The sequence below is a fragment of the Bactrocera latifrons genome, unplaced genomic scaffold, assembly GCF_001853355.1.
Source record: "Bactrocera latifrons isolate USDA-ARS-PBARC rearing strain unplaced genomic scaffold, ASM185335v1 scaffold_85, whole genome shotgun sequence".
In the NCBI taxonomy this organism is placed as follows: Eukaryota; Metazoa; Arthropoda; class Insecta; order Diptera; family Tephritidae; genus Bactrocera; species Bactrocera latifrons.
The window spans coordinates 710,421-729,028 of NW_017537545.1; the positions used below are offsets into that span (position 1 = coordinate 710,421).

At 40.3% G+C, this 18,608-nt stretch overlaps 1 protein-coding gene across 4 annotated transcripts in view; it reads right to left on the minus strand.

Annotated features, from left to right (window-relative positions):
* Positions 1-18,608, minus strand: part of LOC108977200 (bifunctional heparan sulfate N-deacetylase/N-sulfotransferase) — a 264,059-nt gene that overhangs the window by 181,593 nt on the left and 63,858 nt on the right. For all 4 annotated transcript variants that reach the window (XM_018946782.1, XM_018946779.1, XM_018946781.1 and 1 more), the window contains one exon: positions 434-466. The gene's annotated coding sequence lies outside the window, so the exon portion shown is untranslated. The remainder of the gene's footprint in view (positions 1-433; positions 467-18,608) is intronic.

Sequence of the window (18,608 nt, forward strand, 5' to 3'; positions counted from 1 at the left end):
TTCAATTTTTCCACTAGATTGACAAAACGTCATTAAAAGTAAGGATGTAACAGTTAAAGTTCTGGAGTATTGGATCGACTCAACACATTTTGGTTAATCTTTTAAGTATGAAGCGTGGCAATGCTAGTCTCGTACAAATAAACCCGACTCTTCCAACAAAGTAGCGAATGCCGCTACAAACCTGAACCGAATCCGAAAAGAAAATTCTCTGAAGAATCATAATACGTAACCGAACTTTATTACAAGTGTAAAGAAAATTCGATTAAGCTTTGACATTCTTGTAGTGGCTCAATTGAAGTTTAGTTTGAAGGCCAGAATAAAGATTTGTTTTAAAATTTGTAAAAATGTTTTTTTCTTTGCTCAAAGGCAAACTTTATTAGATTGCATAGCTGAGGTCTAAGAAAATTTTAGAAGACATTATTAATAGACTCACCTTCAGATATATGTGGATATGTATATAAAATGCCTGGAAATGAAGAAAAAATATTGCATTAAAATTATAAAAATCTGGCTTAATTAAAATAGACTCACATAATGACATAAGAGGGAGATAGATTAGGGAACAACAGCACTACTTTAACTGCATTATTTTATTGTTTATTTAGTGTGTAATTCTTAACAAGAAAGTTGAGTTGGAACAAAGCGATCCGATAAGTGGTGAAATGAAATACGTCTAATAATAATAAATAATGCTGTTCCCACCGTAGCTTAATAGGTTTAACATGTCAGTTCATCAAGTCAAAATGCTAAAAGATCTTGAAAATCTCAAACATCAGTTTTCAAGCGGAGCTTATTTTCTTAGATGTAATACCACAATGCTATTTCGGATAACTTTGATAATAAAAACTCTTTATTGGTATATCTAATTATTTTAAGGAATCATAAGTAACTCCAGTTTGCAGCATTGGGAGGTCGTACTTCGAAATGGGTTTAGTTTTATTACTTCATCTCGGGGAGGCTGGGTAAGTGCTGTACATTGGGACACGTCGAAGTTCTCTCTTTCTTCAACTACATTTGTGTTTTACCCTGTTCTGGCGAGAGATATCGCTGTTAAAGAGGCAAAGTGATCTTTTCCATAAAAGGGTCGAAGCAAAGAGGAACGGTTTGGAAGTGTAATTCTCTGTAAGAAAGTCTCTGTCAATATTAGGATACGAGATCACTGTAGTGATTTACTTTCAGAAGTAGACAAGGAGTGTCCGTCCCCACTAATAGGAGCATTATTACCTCATCCTCAGACTAATATGGGTGACTGATACAGCGGAATGGCTGGTAACTGCAAAGCTCTAAATTACTTTCACTATATAAATACCAGGTTGGACAAATAAGCAAAACAAATGGGTCTGGTAGTAAACGAAGGAAAGACGAAATATCTCGTATCAATAAATAAATAGTCGTGTCACTGTTGATAGACATAACTTCGAAGTCGTGGATAAGAAGCTTCGAAATTTAACGCAAACTAACTCCTCTCTAAGTCCTCTCTCGACGAACAAAGACCAAATTCTACAAGTCACACATGATTCCCATTTCGCTATATCTTGCAGAGACATGGACGATGACAACATATGATGAGTCGGCATTACGAGTTTTCAAGTGTTGGGTTCTAGGGAAGATTTATGTTCCTTTGGTCACTGGCAAAGGCGAATACCGCTGTCGATGGAACGATGACCTATACCAGATATACGACGACACTGAGGCTATTTTTGACTGTCCATTTCAACTGTTCAAACCGAACGCACAACCCTGTGGAGGGGAAGTTTCGCCTTCTTACTTTAGCTCAACTTCAAACAGAGGTCCTTTGGTTGCAAGGAAGATACTTGGTCAAAGACCGGAAGTCGCGAGCTGCTTGAGCCATATGTAAAATAATCGTTTCTGGGCACTCCCAAGTGAATGGCGATCAGAGAACTTTCCTCACTTGCGTGAACTTTTACACATGACTCGGCGAATTAAGAGACAGCGGCTACGTTGGTTACGCTGACTAGCTCATGTCGTCCGAATGGATAGAAACACTTCAGCTCTGAAAGTATTCGACGCAATACCTGACAAGGGAAGCAGAGGAAGGAGCAGACCACCACTCTGTTGGAAGGACCAAGCAACGCTTGGAATCTCCAGTAGCCACCAAACTGTGAAAAGGAAGAACGATTGGCGCGCTGCTGCAAGCTCGGCTGGAACCACGTCAGCGGGGTCTATGCCAGTAAAAAAAAAAACACGATATAAGTATATTTAATTATCAAAGAGTTTCTGGAACTATAAATATGTGAGAAACTGAAATAGACTAAGCTACCCTCTTACTGTATAAGTAATTAAGAATTCAATTTAGTTGTTGCCTTCATTTTTCTATTTACAATTTGCATTTTTCCCGGAATTATTTTTTTATTTCGAATTGAATTAAATGTCTTTCTTAATGAAACAATTTACTTTAAGCTTAATTACACGACAGACTGCATTAGGAGAAGACTCAAGGGAAGGGGCAGCCATAACTTAACTAGCGTTTAATTGGCAACGCTGCACTTAAAATAAATGCCGGAAAATGGAGCAATGCTCGAAAGGAAAGTACCAACAAAACAAATACGGGGACGCGCCTTGAAGAATTATGCTCAAGTGTAGTCATGAGAAATTATGGCATCGAATTCAGCACATGCCAAAAGTCAGCAGATCATAATCACTAGTCGGCAACGCGACGCGACCAGCAGATGTAGAAAAATTTAGATTGAATTGGGTGTCAGGCAGATGAACAGATGGAGGGAAGTCGCTAAAAGGCACGAGAGACAAAAGAGCTCGTATATGCAGCCAACGATTAGAGCATGCAGCTGGGCGCGTGACGGGTGGAACAAGTCGTCGAGAAGCGGGTGACAAATGTTAGTTTAACAATGAGTCGTCTTAAACTCGACACTCACACGTACAAAGTACACACACACAGACACGCGTATGCGTACAAACTTAAGTTATCGCCGGCATAAGCTGGTTCATGAAAAATTTACGCACCGAACGCGCAAATGCACTTCAGTCCATAGTCGGACGGACGGACCGGCAGATTACCAGCGTACAATGCAACAGCTGGGTCAGCACACTTGACGAGGAGGATGGGCGGCGACGGAGCATGCGTTGAGCAGCTTGAAATGCTGGAAATTAATATATAAAGTTTGTCAACTGCAGCAACGTGCTGAGAGAATGTCGGCGGAATTCGCAATGGACTTGGAATGTGAAAAAATAATTTATTGAATTAAGTAGGAGCCAAGACAAAAGCAAGCACATAGCTGACCAGCAGTGCACAAATGGAGTGTGAAAGGTTTTAAGCTTCTGAAGTGTGATCATTTCATTTTTTCACCATGGAGACGGAATGTATCCAATTAAGTTTCGAAAGTTAGGGAACAGTTTCGGTAAGCTTGTATGTGTTATTTCGACAAAAACGCAAAGCACAAATTGAATTTTGTGGTTTGATAAGTTTTTTATGCGAAAAGTTGCCAAAATTATACAGATCTGTCCAAGCAAAGACAATACGATGTCATGATCTCTTTCGCGAGAAAGTTGTTTTTAAAACTGTATATGACTAAATCAACTGCGCTACAGCCGCTGGAAAGAATAATATCATACTGTAACGACTTCGAACAAGTCTAGTACTCTCCAATTAAAATCATCCAAGTAGATTTGTGGAACCTTAGTAGAATTAATGACGAAAAAATATTTCAGTGTACTTGAAAACAACATATATCTAGTGGACCCATCAAGAAAATACTTAATGAAGATCATAATTTTCATAGGTCGGTTTCTATGGCAGGCCTTCTATCGATTTCAGCTTCAGACTTTCTGACTATTAAAGTTTTTTCCAATTCGAAATTGCTGGAATTAATGAAGAAGAGACGTGACTATCCTCTCTGAAAGCAGCGCGGTAATAGTAGCCTTGAGCACACTTGCCGTGCATTCAAAACTAGTGAAGGAATACCTCACTCCTTAGCAATGGAATCGAGTCGGTGTGTAATAAGACTAGGCCGTAGCGGAATCGCATGTAAAGCTGACAAGCAAAGGGGCCCAATCCCCGCTATTAGTAGAATGGGAACGGGTARGGGCTCCCCTCTGTTCAACCAGTAGAGCTGGACTTTGCGGGAGCTTGACCTGTGCTGGACCACAACCATTTTCTGCGCTTTTACAATATTCTTTTGATTCAAGAGCGATCGTAAGAGATCCAATGAGTTCATTACGTCCATACTGTAAGGTTGCGAACTTATCGGGCGCCAGCTGCAATGTATTGCAATTGTTGTATGAAGGAAGACGAGCGGAAAAATCCCAACACTCTCTTCTTGCTGGGTCCGCCTTAATGAGATTGTGCATTTTGACCCATTATCCGGTAAGATCTTTGCGTCCGTGCTGTGAGGTTGGGCATCGTACCGGGAGCCAGCTGCAAAGATGAGGTGGATAGACAAGAGGTGTATGAAAGAAGACGATGTGGAAACCTATCAACATTTCCTTCTTTATTGTATCGCGTTTGCAAGATCAAAGCTTAAACTCTTTGGAGCTCAGATTTTCTGGACTGGCTTGTGAGAGTTCAAGTGCGATCTGCGATTCAGTCAACGCACCTAACCTAATTTATGTTTGACTCATCAGTTTGTATGGCTGTGATATCCTGGTCCGACATCGACGTATTTGAGAGAAAATGGCGCATGCAAAATTTCAGATCCATATCTCGAAAACTGAGGGACTCAGGGGGTTCATGGATACACAGATAGACCGATGACCTAATCGGCTCAGCTTGTCACGCTGCTCTTTTATACACATATTTCCTTCCTTGCTGTTACTAAAGTTAAAAACTTCGGCAATTGCAAGCAAAAGCAAGCAGAAAAGTTCCAGTTTAGCAGAAGAAACAAAGTATTTTTGGTTAAGCTATTTTCTTGTATATATGTGTATTTGTGCTTGTGTGTGTGGGTTAAGAGCTATAACTCTTATACTTAGCATGAGAAACCAGAAAGAGCCAACACTTTTCCTGTTTACCTGCTTTACCTTTTTTAGGTTCTTTTTTCCTTTTTTAAATTGCTCGTATTCCTCGTTTGAGGGCCCAACGAACCAACCAAGCAGGCAAATATCGGCGTAAACATATCGTGAAAACAGGCAATTTTCCATACGTCAACAATTTGTTCACCGTCAAAGGCAACAAACTTTCTTCTTTACTCGCTATTAGAAATTTAAATTGGCCATACGTTACAGCGAATGCGCAACGGTAAACGTGCATGGGTAAACGTAATCATGTGTAGGCGCACAGGTCATGAGGCACACAGTTCTCTTTTTTTTCTTTTCTTTTAATTTCCTTTACTTTTTCCCATCTGCATCATGTGAGCGGCAGGAACAACAACAAATAAAAGCGGAACGCAAAGAAAAATGTGAAAACACTATTTGCTAAGAAATTTCAAAGAATTCCAAGCTCAGTTTGTATTGGAGGAGCATTCAATGGATCCGCAAGCACCAGACTGGCACAGTCTTTCTCGTTTTTTCAGCTCAAAATCTATAAGCAGTTGTAAGAGTTTGAAAATTAAAAGTTACCTCGATTCCAAGCAGGCTCAGCAGGGGCGACGAGCGCGACGTAGGCCGCAAAGTTGCAAAGTGCACCATGTCTGCAGCACAACGCCCCTGCGGCCTGCTGAGCCGACAGCAAATCAACCAGCGCACATTTCCTTTACCCCGCAGCACTTCAAAGTAGAAACTGTGTATAAAATTAAATAAAAACTGCAAAGTTTTGATGTTCGTGCAGGCAGCAACAGTAGCAGGCGCTCGGCGGCCAAGTGACATGAGTACAAGGACGTCGCAAAACCAAGCAATACTAAGAGATTAATCGTGTTCGATGGGAATTGCAGGTACAGCGAGATAAATGTTTGATGTAACTCAATGGAGGGTAAGGGAGCGGTGCTGTGCTGATGGTGCAAACAAACGGACTTGTGCGGTTGGCAGGAAAACTCGGCAAACTAACATCGACAATAATTAGTGACAATGTAAGCAACGAAGGTAAAAATTAAGCAAAAGGAAAATATAGAGGAAACCGTCAACCAAGAACTGCACTCCTCATATGCAGGCCAGTATGTAAGCCATCGAACAATGTTACCAGCTGCTATAGCTCGGAAAGCAGACATCAACTGCAAATATCATGGATTCCTTGAAAAAAAGAGAACTCTGATATATATGTACACACAGTACTCAATAAACCACACATGTCTCGCTGTCATTGCAACTGTCAAAGTTGGTTATTGTCAACTGAATGAGTATCCATCAGTTCTAAAATGCGAACAGTTAATATCTGTAAGAAGCGAGCGCATCGACGCTTAATTGCTGGGTATGAAACATGATGAATCGATAGCTTAAATTTTCATCAATTCTTATGCTTGATTTGATGAAGAAATTTAAATTTAGTCATCCTCAATTAAAAGTGGACAATTTTAACTGTAAACCTTTAGAATATACATAGCTCATGGCTCCCTTGGTTTTGCTGAGTGGATAGACGAAATCCGCCTTCAGCAGATCAGCGCTTTCCGATAGGGTTCCTCGGTTCTCTCGAGCCAAGTTTCCGTTACATCCAGTTTCTCTCGACAGGTTGCAGTATCTGAGGATTTTCTCATTCTCATCCGTAGAGGAGGGTTCAGCTGGCAGCCACACGGGAGTCCTAGGACGAAGATTTATAATCATTCTCCAGCCCAGCTTTCTTACAGATTCATCGGTACGTCTAATCAGCTTAGGAAGCTCATGGAGCCATCCGACACTCTCACACCTTGGGGGTGGCCCATGGTTTTCGCTGACTACTTTCAGGAAGACTGATGAGATAGCTGCCACCACTCTCTTTCATTCCTTGCAGGAGATGGCACAATCCTCCCTTTTGCGTTGGAACATATCTTGCTCTATCGAGTCAGCGTTTTTAGAGATTTCGCAAAAGATTGGCGCAGCCCACGTTCTCAGTCCTTTCAGTGACTTTCCAAAGGAGGCTTTTCCCTCATGCGACCTTTGTTGCTTGATCGCTGGTTCAATTTCTGTCATGTCCGGTTTTGCCCTAACGTCTTCGCTCTCGCTCAACACCCTCTTGGCCCAATCGCGTGTTCAGATATTTGACCAGCATGTTTATCACAGTAGCGTTCCAGGAATTTGGGCACCAAGAGACAGTCTGCCTTCATCTTCCTACCTGTCCCTGTTTTTCTTTTTCCCCCGTAGAGCCCATCAAGAGTCTAGCAGAGGTTACTTTGGTAGTGCTAGCGAGAGTAGAGTCGCCTGAAGTAAAAATTCCTACGGGGGTATTGCTAAGTTATTGGACCAGTGGGAGCCGTAATCTGTATATTCCGTCTTATCCAGCTAAAGGCTGAGCATTCACATAGATAATGTTCCACCGTTTCATCATTCTCCACACATGCATTCCACCTAAACCACTTTTCCCCATTTTCTGAAGATGAGATCTTAAGGATAGGAGCTCAGTGATGACCCCTACAATATTACTAGGTTTTTTTTGCCCATAAGTATCAGTTTTATGGTCTGTCCACCATCAACACTACCCGTAAGTCTTTTTGTGATATGCTCTGCGTCGCTAGCCTTCCAAGACCTGAGGAAAGCTCTAGGCCCCAATATTACATCCAACAAACTTACTTCCTCTCATTTTGTTTTTTGTTCTTAACAGTACTTAAAAAACTATCAAATCTTCCGGACTGGGCTCCGGGAACTACCCGAATATGGTGAAAGCCTGCTGATACATGAAAAACATGAGATTCCTTTGAAAATTGGATGGAAGATATTCCAACAACTATTAGAGAGTCCTCACACCCATTCTACTTACTTTGTAACGTTGAGTTAAATTAAAATTATGATCACACTATTAACAAGTTTCCAATTATCTTTACCCACAAAATTTAACACAAGGCTCGCAAAGCAACTCTGACTTCAGCTGAGATGAGAGAAATTAATATATTCTTGAGATTTGCTCTCTTATAAAACATTTTCAACCAAACATATACAATGGTATCCAATTAAAATTATCTCAGGGAAGGTTTTGGATACACAATTAACGTATTTCCGCCTCTTGCTTTAGCATCTCCACTCGAATACACCAGTTGCTATAATTTATGCCTGTAGTTTGTTCTATACGCCACTTTCCTCTGCATGACGTTCTTGACTCTATCCACACAACCGAACGTTTAATCCACTACGGACCTGCAGCACTGCGTCGCCAGTGACTCGTACATGCTATCTTAACTCAGCTTATGCTTGGGCATTAAAGAAGTTTCGCAAAGCTCAACAATTGCCAGTCCCGCTGAGCGTGCTTTAGTGAAAATTACGAGGTGCTTCCTCACTAGACTAGCGAATTTATTACATGACAGCGACGAGCACGAGAGCAAGTGTTAACGCGAGTCGCAGCGCAGCGATGAAACACGCTTGTTGCAGCATGCAAAAATCAGCACCTTTTGCCCCGCACACATACAGCCATGACGACCAACGGCGCGAAGTCGCACTGCCGACCAAAGTCGAGTTAGGTCCCAACAATTGTGCGACAAGCATGACGCAGCGTCAGGCCGGAATTGACAACGGCGCGTTCATATTTACCTCCTTTTTCATAGATATTCCACAATTTCCATATGCCTCCGTGTGGTGTTCGCTGGTTGGCCTGGCCTCGATTCACACTTGAACGGCAACTTCACACTTCTGCAACATGCAACAATGTGTGCCGGCGACACCACAGCCGCCGCAAACGGATGTGTGGCTTATGTGGCATGATGCGAAATTTCTTCTTCTTTTTTTTCGCTTCGCTTCAAAAACTGTCAATTCTAACGCATTGTTGTGTGGTCTTATGGTAACAACACACGCCTTTACGGAGGAGCACCGGAGCCACCCGCCAACGTTCACGTCCGATCCACTTAAGCTGAAGTGAATGTACGGAGCATAACGGAATGTTGGTGCGGCGGCATGTGGCTCTCCGCCGTTGGCAATTGAATTTTATGAATGTGTCAGCTTTTGCAGATTTTCTGACAAAACTTCGGGACAAAACTCAGAAAAATGCATAAGAAAAAAAAAAAAAATTAAATAAAAATATAAAAAGTATGTAGGAATGTGTAAGGTATATGGAAAGCGCCAAAAATGACACACATACACAGAGGTATGCATACTGAATGTGCTGTTGAATGGTTGCAAGAACATACTACAACCGCATATAGCGAAGAAAAAAGTCCGGAGTTTAAATTCTATAGGAAAAAGTTGTGAAATTGCAGCACGAAGATAACGTCCGTTGCCCTAAATGTACAGGAAAACTTTTATATTGTCCACTTGCGCCCGGCAGCTCGACAAACCGACAGCCTGGCACGCCAAAGCGGAGGCGGGCGACAGCAACTTTTGCGGCACCGAAAAGTTGACCGTAAGCCACCGATTACTGTAGTTGCAACAGCCTTAGCTGTTTTCTTGTACTTATTTGCCTCAATTGTTGCAGGCTCGCAACTTTTTCACATGATAAGTGCAAGCCTTTGTTAAGCGCAAAAAGTTAGTACATAAACAGCAGCAGCAATAGTAACAGCATCGGAGCACAGTCAGATTCTGTTACAGCGTTCTTCAAACCATTACAGTATAATAAAATGCTGGCAAAATAATAAAAGTTACACAAATTGAGAGAATCTTTCTAAAATTCGTAATTATTTATAGAATAAAGTTGAAGCATTATGTAATATTGTAAAACTCGTAAAAGCTTTGAAAGTAGCTCCTTCATTTCATAAATTCAAATTACTCAGCAGAGAGTATGTAGGAAAGCGTAGATCACTTTAATTGTATCTGCTTCGGTAAGTCCTCGAAGTGGTGAAAACCAGTAAAACTGCATTAGTGAAATAGAATTTGAATAGAAAGTTATTAAACTACCTCTCAATAGTGTGGAATTTAACTAAATAGCTTTGTGATTGCTTTTACATGAACACATAGACAGTAAAGGAGTGGAGAGTCAAAACTAACACTAAATTCCTTATAACAGAAGAACACATTTTTTTTTATAACAGCTTCGATCTTCATATCTTCAAAGAAGTTAGGTCGATGAGTTTTCCATACTTCGAAGCATCTAAGACTTATTATTTAAGTATTGTTCGTACAGAGCATTCTTTCTTACTTAACCTTCTTTATTGAAACACTTCCCAAACGTTGGGGAAAGACGCTTCTTCTTCTTTATTGGTGCCATTCACTTAGGGTGGTAAGAAACGGTTATTTTACTACCGCTCTTAGACTAAGAACCCTCTGGGCGAAGCCGAATCATCTCTCCCAAGGGTTGTAAGCTGCCTTTAGGACGCGCCACTTAAAAACAATTCCAATGAAAAGAACAAAACAGCCTCGGATAAGAAACCCCTTTTGATGACGACCACTGCAAACGTGTTAAAGATTACGATTTAAGGGCATGCACCTGAAATATCCGGGAGAAATATCTCAAGAGTAAAGGCTGACATCACCGCTGTCCAAGAAGTGCGATGGACGGGAGAAGGGCTGAGACGAGTAAGTCCTTGTCCGCATCAAAGCAAAGTTCTTCAACACATCATTGTTTTTAGATAGCGCTTACACGGTTATAGCCGAGTTTACAACAGCGCATTAGTCGCTTCTATTTTTCGCAATTTGGCGCCAATTCGAGGCAGCAAGTGCAGCCAGGTTCTTCTCCACCTGATCTTTCCAACGGAGTGGAGATCTTCCTCTTCTCCTGACGCGAACTGTGTCATATACATTCAGAGATGGAGTGTTTTCGCAGGACATGACCTAGCCAGCTTAGCCGATGTCATACAGCTCATCAAAGGAAAGGTTAGGTTAGGTAAATAAGCTGATATTCGTCAGTCTACGCAAATATACGCTTGTCCGTTGGAATGTCCAGAATGTCACAAATACCGGCGTGTGTCTATAAAGCGCCTACAGCCAGCTATAAATCACGTCCTAAAAATTGTTACACCTGTTCGCATGAGTGCTAAAGTTACAGTGTCCTGTTAGGACACCTATCATTACGCCAAATGGTCCCATTAACTATTCTGCTAGGTGTGCTCTTTCTAGCGAATTCATCGACTTTACAGTTTTCGACGATTCTACTGTGGCCAAGCAATCAGACAAGTTTGTTATGGAAGCAGTTCAATGTCACAGCAAGGGATTTCATACACTCCTTGACTAGCGAGCACAAGGCCTGTAGAGCAGCTGTACTAACGCAGTGGATTCCTAACTCCCTAAATGACGCCACGTATCGTTGAATTACATCTACTGCTACTTTAATACCTGTCCCTTCTACATTGTAAAAAAACGCTGAAGTGAGCTCAATGGCATTTCAAAGTGTTGTTCAATTTGATGATGATACACTCAACTATTTAAAATGCTGTCTAATTGTAAGATGTATGTGCGCTGATGCTAAAACGTTTTTGGAAGAACTAGGTCTTTCAGGGAAATAATCCAGATTGAATGAAAGCTCAAACGACCGAATAAATAAAATCTTGAAGGATTACATATCGGGACTTCGAAACACTTGATTCTCTAACTGGAACTAAATGTTTTTGGAAGACGATCCTGCGAGACGTAAATTGAGAAGTACCGACTCAATATAGTTCTAGAAATTGCTTATAGGCAAATTATTATTTGGAATTGTAACTCTCTAACTTAAAGTTAAAAAATGATTGAGAAAAGCTAGTATGTTTAATTCCATTCAGACAGCCGCTTTCCGGCTAATCTACTTTTTAAATGCTTTTTAAAAAATTCAATTTTTTTTAAAGCCAAACTGTTATATTGCAAATTAAAGCAACAATTATCTAAAACAGCAATACTTTCTGAGACAATCATTTTTCCAACAAATTTCTACTTACATTTTTATAGAGGTACAAAAGTTAGGTAAAAGCAAACGAGCAAATGAAGTATGAACAATGAATATTCGGAAGAAAAGAAATAAATTAAACCAGAAAAATATTCCACCGAAGCCTTAATACCTTTCACCAATACAAAAGATGCCAAAAGAACTTGACTTTGATCGATCAGTTTGTATGGGTTAGTGGTTCGATCTGAACAATTGTTTGAGAGATGGTACAGCTCCTCCGGACATGCCACATTTTTAGATTTCTCGTGAAATAAAAACGTTTTCCATACAAGAACTTAATTCCGACCGTTCAGTTTGTATGGCGCTATTTCCGACAGTGATCCGATATCGGCGGTTTCGACAAATCTGGAGCCTTTTGAGGAGAAAAAGACATATGCAAAATTTCAAATTGATATCTCAAAAACTGAAGGACTACATCGCATACATATATACAGCCAGAAGGACGAATTGACCGATAGGCATAGCTAAATCGACTCAGCTTGTCCTCCTGATAATTTCTTTATACAATATATTTTATAAGGTCTTCGAATTCCTCCCTTCGGGATGTTACAAACCTCGTGGCAAACTTAATTTTCCCTGCTCAGGGTATAAAAAGGAATGCTAACAGCGTGTTGTTATCGAAAATAATCAGGCAGCGCTCTCTTAATTAGGGCCATTATAGCAAATTGCAACATAAAACAGATGCAATAATACTATTCTCCAGCACTTGAAAAGAATTTCTCATTTCAGAGCAAAGAGGAGTAATCAAAAAGATAGCAAAATGAAAATATATACTGGGCCAAGAAGAGAACTGTTGTGGACATGAAACTCATAAGCAACAATACATATACTAAATGGAATGCATACATATATTTATGTATGTGTGTGCGAGCACAATGCTCATGCAAACCAAAGTAGTAATGGTTGAAGCCTGAAGGATATGCGTCTGTGTGTACGTGTAAGCGTGGTCGTGTGTGATAAGGCCAATTGGCAAAGGAAATGAAAATGCAATTCTTTAGAATGGAGACAAATCTTTCTGCCACAAAATCGCAATGAAAACAGGCTTAAGCATGTCTCTATATAACTGTATGTTTGCATATGTGTGTGCACATGGAACTCACTTGAACGCAGCAGCGTCCATGAGTCCAGCACGAAGCAGCTACTTACTTACTCATAAACTGCAGACACACCTACTTAACCGCCAATAGAACTTCAACAGAGGCTTTGACTCCGACTGTGCGAAAACAGAGACGTCATAAAACTTTGCACTTTACTACAAACAATTTAACATGTGACTATTACTCGGTACAAACTGGCGTGTTGCAACTTTCTAGCAAACCCATTAACTACTGGCTGGCAACGGACTCCGGGTGGAATTGTGCTTTAACTCTGCACAACTTGTGGTGAGTATATGCAATGCATAAGTATGCAATTATACGAGGGGTTACTTTGCTAAGTCTGTACTGATTTAAATAAACAATAAAGACGCTTTACTTTTTACGCCAAATATTCGTTCTGACGTTGAGAAATAGCAAAAACTCTATCAGGATCGGGAAAGAACTCTCCGAGTCGTTTGCTACCAAACAAGGCATTAAACAAGGCGACTCCATATCGTACGACTTCTTCAATCTATTCCTGGAGAAAATAATTCCAGCAGCAGAACTCAATTTAGCAGGCACCATCTTCTATAAGAGTGTACATCTGCTGGCATACTCCGATGATATTGAAATCGTCTCGTTAGTACTGCTTTCTCAAGACTGGACAAGGAAGCGAGGAAAATGGGTCTGGTAGCGAACGAGGATGGGATCCTGTCATCAAACAAACAGTCGTCGCTCTCGCGACTTGGCCCCCACGTCTTGACAGTCTTAACTTGGAAGTCGTAGATAAATTCGTCTATCTTGAAACCAGCATCAACGATGAAAACATCTGATAAGTCAGCGTTACGAGTTTTCGAGAGAAACGTTCTGAGGAAGCGAGTCGATGGAACGATGAGCTGTACGAGATATACGACGACATAGACATAGTTCCGCGAATTAAGAGACAGCAGCCACACCGCCCAAGTCATGCAAAGTAACTACACAGGGATTGAAGTGGAGTGATTGGCTTATATAACATACCGCCACTACAAGGAACCGCTAACATACAAACATACACGTATTTAAGAAGGCTTTGCCACAACGAAATTAATGGAGGGTTGCCGAGCGAAGTTAGTCCACCGCGTCTTCTTCGCTTTACTATCAGCTTCAGCACAAATGCTTACGACTATGTATTTACTTTGGCTGTGTGGGCCGGCTTCGAAGTTCCGAAGCAAGCTTGAATGCGTCGCATACTTAAGCTGATTTGAAGTCTTGTGGTCACGCAAGTTTTGCAAGCGAAATAGGTTAAAAGTTAACAACTATGGCATTTTGAAGAAGGGACTTATTCGCAAATGTGTTGCATACCAAATACAAAAGCAACAGTGAAACAACGCAGGGATGATAGATGTGCGTACTTTACGCAGTTTGACTGACAGTTAAGTGGTTATACGGGAGCTAACAAGCGATTGCAATTCTTGAGTGGAACAAAAAGTAATTAAGTATTTAAGGAACTTTAAGCTAAAGTCAATAAACAAATCATATATCAAAGAATGAAGTTTGCAACTCGCATGGAATGACACAAGAACACAGTATTGAAAACAACTCTCACAGCACAGCCAAGAACTTTAGCCCCATCACCATTTTCCTTTATACTGAAATCGTTTGACAGGCTGATCAACTATGAAACTTTCATGGCGGCCCAAAATCGAGACGGGAGTAAGAAGGCATTGATTGATTTGTAGTGCTGAAGAGGAGCCATTGTAAAAGGTGTCTCTCTCTCCAAAAGTAGCCGCTGGCTTTACGACGCCTTTATATGAGGCCTTGGTGCGATTGAGGTCCCTAGGAGATCGATCGCGTTTAGTGAGCGACGATACCAGCTTAGTCAACGCTAGACTATCCATCGTTTTAGCGATATCGAAAGATTTGTTTGATCCAAGATCGATCGCAAAATATCCAGTAAATTCTTTGCCCTCAGTAAGGCTAGCATCTCCCCAGTTTTGGTGGTTCTAACAGACCATTGGTCTATAGGCGTCCACGCTATAAGGTGGCGAATCTTACCTAATACCAGCTTAGAAGCTGTATGGAAGCAGACAATGTGGACGTATCTCAATACTTCTTCCTTTATTGGCGCGTTACCAAGATCAAGGTTTAAGGAAAGACACACTCTCAGATATCCCACCGACCAGGTGGTAATGGAGCTTAAACTCCTATGCAAACTGGACTTTGCTGACTATAAGATCGAATACAGCAGATCTATTTTGAAAGCTTCAAAAAAGACGCCAACTACAATGCCCTGGGTCAACGATATAGCCAAATCTAACGACGAAAGATTTAATACCATAATTTAATATAAAAATCATGTAACTCGATTATGAATAGGTGAAGTTTCCGTGGGGCGATAGGCTGATCGCCTCAACGAACTTTCACGGAGATTCACGGAAGCCAGATTTCAGAGATGCCAACCAAAATTCAAGATTTAGGACGAAAGTTACTCGAGTATCGTCAAATGGCTTTGAGGCTGTTAAGGAGCTAATTTTGAATTCGAACAATTCTACTGCAAGTATGACATCCGTGCGCCGCTATCAAACAGTGACCTGTTAGTATTCCGATCATGTTCCTAAAGTCTCTCCTATCGAATGCCAATAGGTTTTTTGTGTACTTCCGATCTGACGTTGTGCACATGACTTTAAAGTTTTGCACTCAGGTAGCTCGTTCCATCGGTTTTCGATTTTTTTACCACGTTTCTCTCGAGATCGTCGTACAGACAATGCATGGGTTTCCCAATATTGATCATGTTTTCGGGTGTTAGCAGTACATCATTCTTGGTAAACTGGTCCCGTTTTCATCACCCTCGATGCCTTTGTGGCCTGGCATCCAGTAGAAATGAAGGCGCCTGCTCCTGGCAACACTTTACACGGCTGCCCTGCTTCCCACGACACTTATGGTCGATATGCGATACGAGGTTACTGCCTTGATTGCTACTAGTCTGTCTACTCAGGAATTGCCTGCAGGTGTATTAGAGACCAGCTCCACGTCTGACAATATTAACTTAAAAGCAAGTGAGTTTAAAGGGAAGTGTGGATCAAACCATGCATCCTACATTTCATGTTGTAAAAATCTTGAATTAGTGGTACTGATGCTATGAGTTTCTTAGTAGTTTCATTAGTATGACATTATCAAATAATGATTATTTTAAGACGCATCACACTAAAAATAGTGGCATCTTAGATTTAATTCCGCATGGCAGAGTTGTATTTGGTTTAATGTAAGTAACAATGCTAAATCCCATAAGTATTCGCACTTAAATCAACACAAATCTCTGCTTAAGCTCTGTAGTAAATTGCAAACATCGCAAGCTTTTCGTTTTTATGTCACTTCGATGGCGGAAATAAGAAAAGAAAGCTTACTGTGTAATTGCAGAAATTCTTGGCTGAAAGTTGGTATGCTTGTTACATTAGGGACGGCCATTTTATATAGTAGTTTCTATTCTTACTCGCTTTACTATATGCCTATTTATTTAGTAGGTAACATTTCTGAGATGGTGCTTTCGAATTCGGCATAGAAGAATATTTAAGGAAAGCTTTTTGTCTAAAAGCGTGAACTTCGAACTCAAAGAAAACATTTTTGACAAATTTAACGACAGTTAAAAGAGGCGACTTGTTCCTCAGTGAAGAAAATATAGAGACCGTAGCTGAGAGTGTACACAAGGACTGTGGAAAGTCGGCTTAGCGCTCTACGCAGCAACTCCGACTGACGTATGCAATGACTTGAAGCATTTTACGTCGAGATTTTTGTTGAAAGCGTACAAATTAAAGGACACATTGCACAAGGCAAGAACTGAAGCAGCTTGATTTTTCTAAGCTAGCTGTCTCTAGACATCGCTTCGCTATCCCATCTTGAAAAGTTCCAAAAAAATTCGACCCAAATTATGGTCAGCGATGAGGTCCATTTCTGGCTCAATACGTATGTAAACAAGCAAAATTGCCACATTTGGGACAAAGAGCAACCTGATGAGATTCAAGAACTGCCATTTCATGTAGAAAAGAAAACGGTTTTATGTGGTTTGTCGGCCGGTGGAATCATCGGTCGCACTTCTTCAAAAATTATATCGACCTTTGCCGACGTTTGCCGACCTTTTGCCGATCTTTTGATGCCTGAAACTGAAGCTAGTGATCTTGGCGACATTTAAGTTCAACAAGACGAGTCATTAAAAATTGGACTCAGCGGATCTACCATCTGATACGTAGCCTAGACCAACATTTGAAATTAACAATCTTCAAAAAATAAATGCCAAAGAATATTGTTTCGAATGATAACAAAAATTCCCTATTAAATTAGAAATTTGTGTTTTTTCTTCAAAAAAGTAGGGAACCTCGTAATTGATCACACTTTATTTCAATTCAGCTATTCCGACCTCTCTAATATATGTATATATATATAAATAGAGTCCACATGAATAGCAGCTCTTGTAACCCGTAAAAAAAATCTCTTACTAATCGCTCTCGTCATTGAAGGATACGTGCATACTTATGCAAGTTAGAGATGGGTTTAATGAGGAGCAGATAACGGTCATAAAAACTCACAAATGACTAGCAGTTACTTTTGACTATGTTTGTTTGTAGAAATGGGCAAACGAAAATGTCTTATGTGCCAACTATAAATTTATTTTCAGTTTTATTTTCACTTAATTTTTTTGTATGCTCAAACTCTTCAAAAGGGATTTTCATGGCCGCTCATGGAAGCAAACGATTCTAAAAGTTTATATATATATATGAATGTGTTTAAGGTAACGGAGGAAAAATATAGAAAAGAGTCACACATCGACGTACAATATTTGCTGGAATTATCGTGCCATCCGCAATAGAAGAAATTATACTTTCCTCAATGGAATTTTGTCGTAATAGCGGGATTTTAAGTGAAAATTTTGAGCAAAAGCTGGTTGTAAAATATAAAAATGGCAATTTATTGCTCTCTCGTACTCAGCCAAAATAACAATTCGGTCAAGTTTCAGTGCAAATAGTATTGGATGATTTTTTGGTTGTTTTTTTTTTTTCAGTTTCAACTTTGTTGTGTCTAATTGAACATACAGCACTCCCCAAGACATCGATTCAAAGTCAAAGAATTACAAATAAATATCGAAAAGATTATATCCCAAACGATGCAAACATTCACATAAATATGGCCGGATAATGGCTATAAAGGACATTGAGAAATACAGAGAAATAAGCACAAACTTTAAAGAGATATCGAAGCATGGCCATTTGACTAACCACAAACAATTCGTAAGCGGCTTAGAGACACACGCACACAAACAGCAAAAAAAAATCGATGAAAGAAGGACGTGTGTGTTTGTGTACATAATGCTGCGTGCAGATGCTCTTAATATAAGTGCATACAAGGCAAAGTGGGGATAAACTCTAATGAACAAAAAGCTACCTACAGTTGTGAAACAGATAACAGCACCGTTAAGTTAAGTTAAGSTAGAGTAAGGGGAGAAGATATTGCACAGCGAATAAAAGTGAAATTGCTAAAAAATATACATGGGATGAGGAGTTCCACCGACATAAGAGGCATCACAGCATTAGTTTCAGCTGAAATAGTTAAAGAGGAAAAAAAGATGTGGAAGAAGGGATTGAAAAAATGTGTTTTCTGACGATGAGGAACAACATGCAGCATGCTGCTACAGAGCATAATAGTTTTGTTCACCTAACAGTTGTTTGTTGGCACTGCAAGAAGATTGG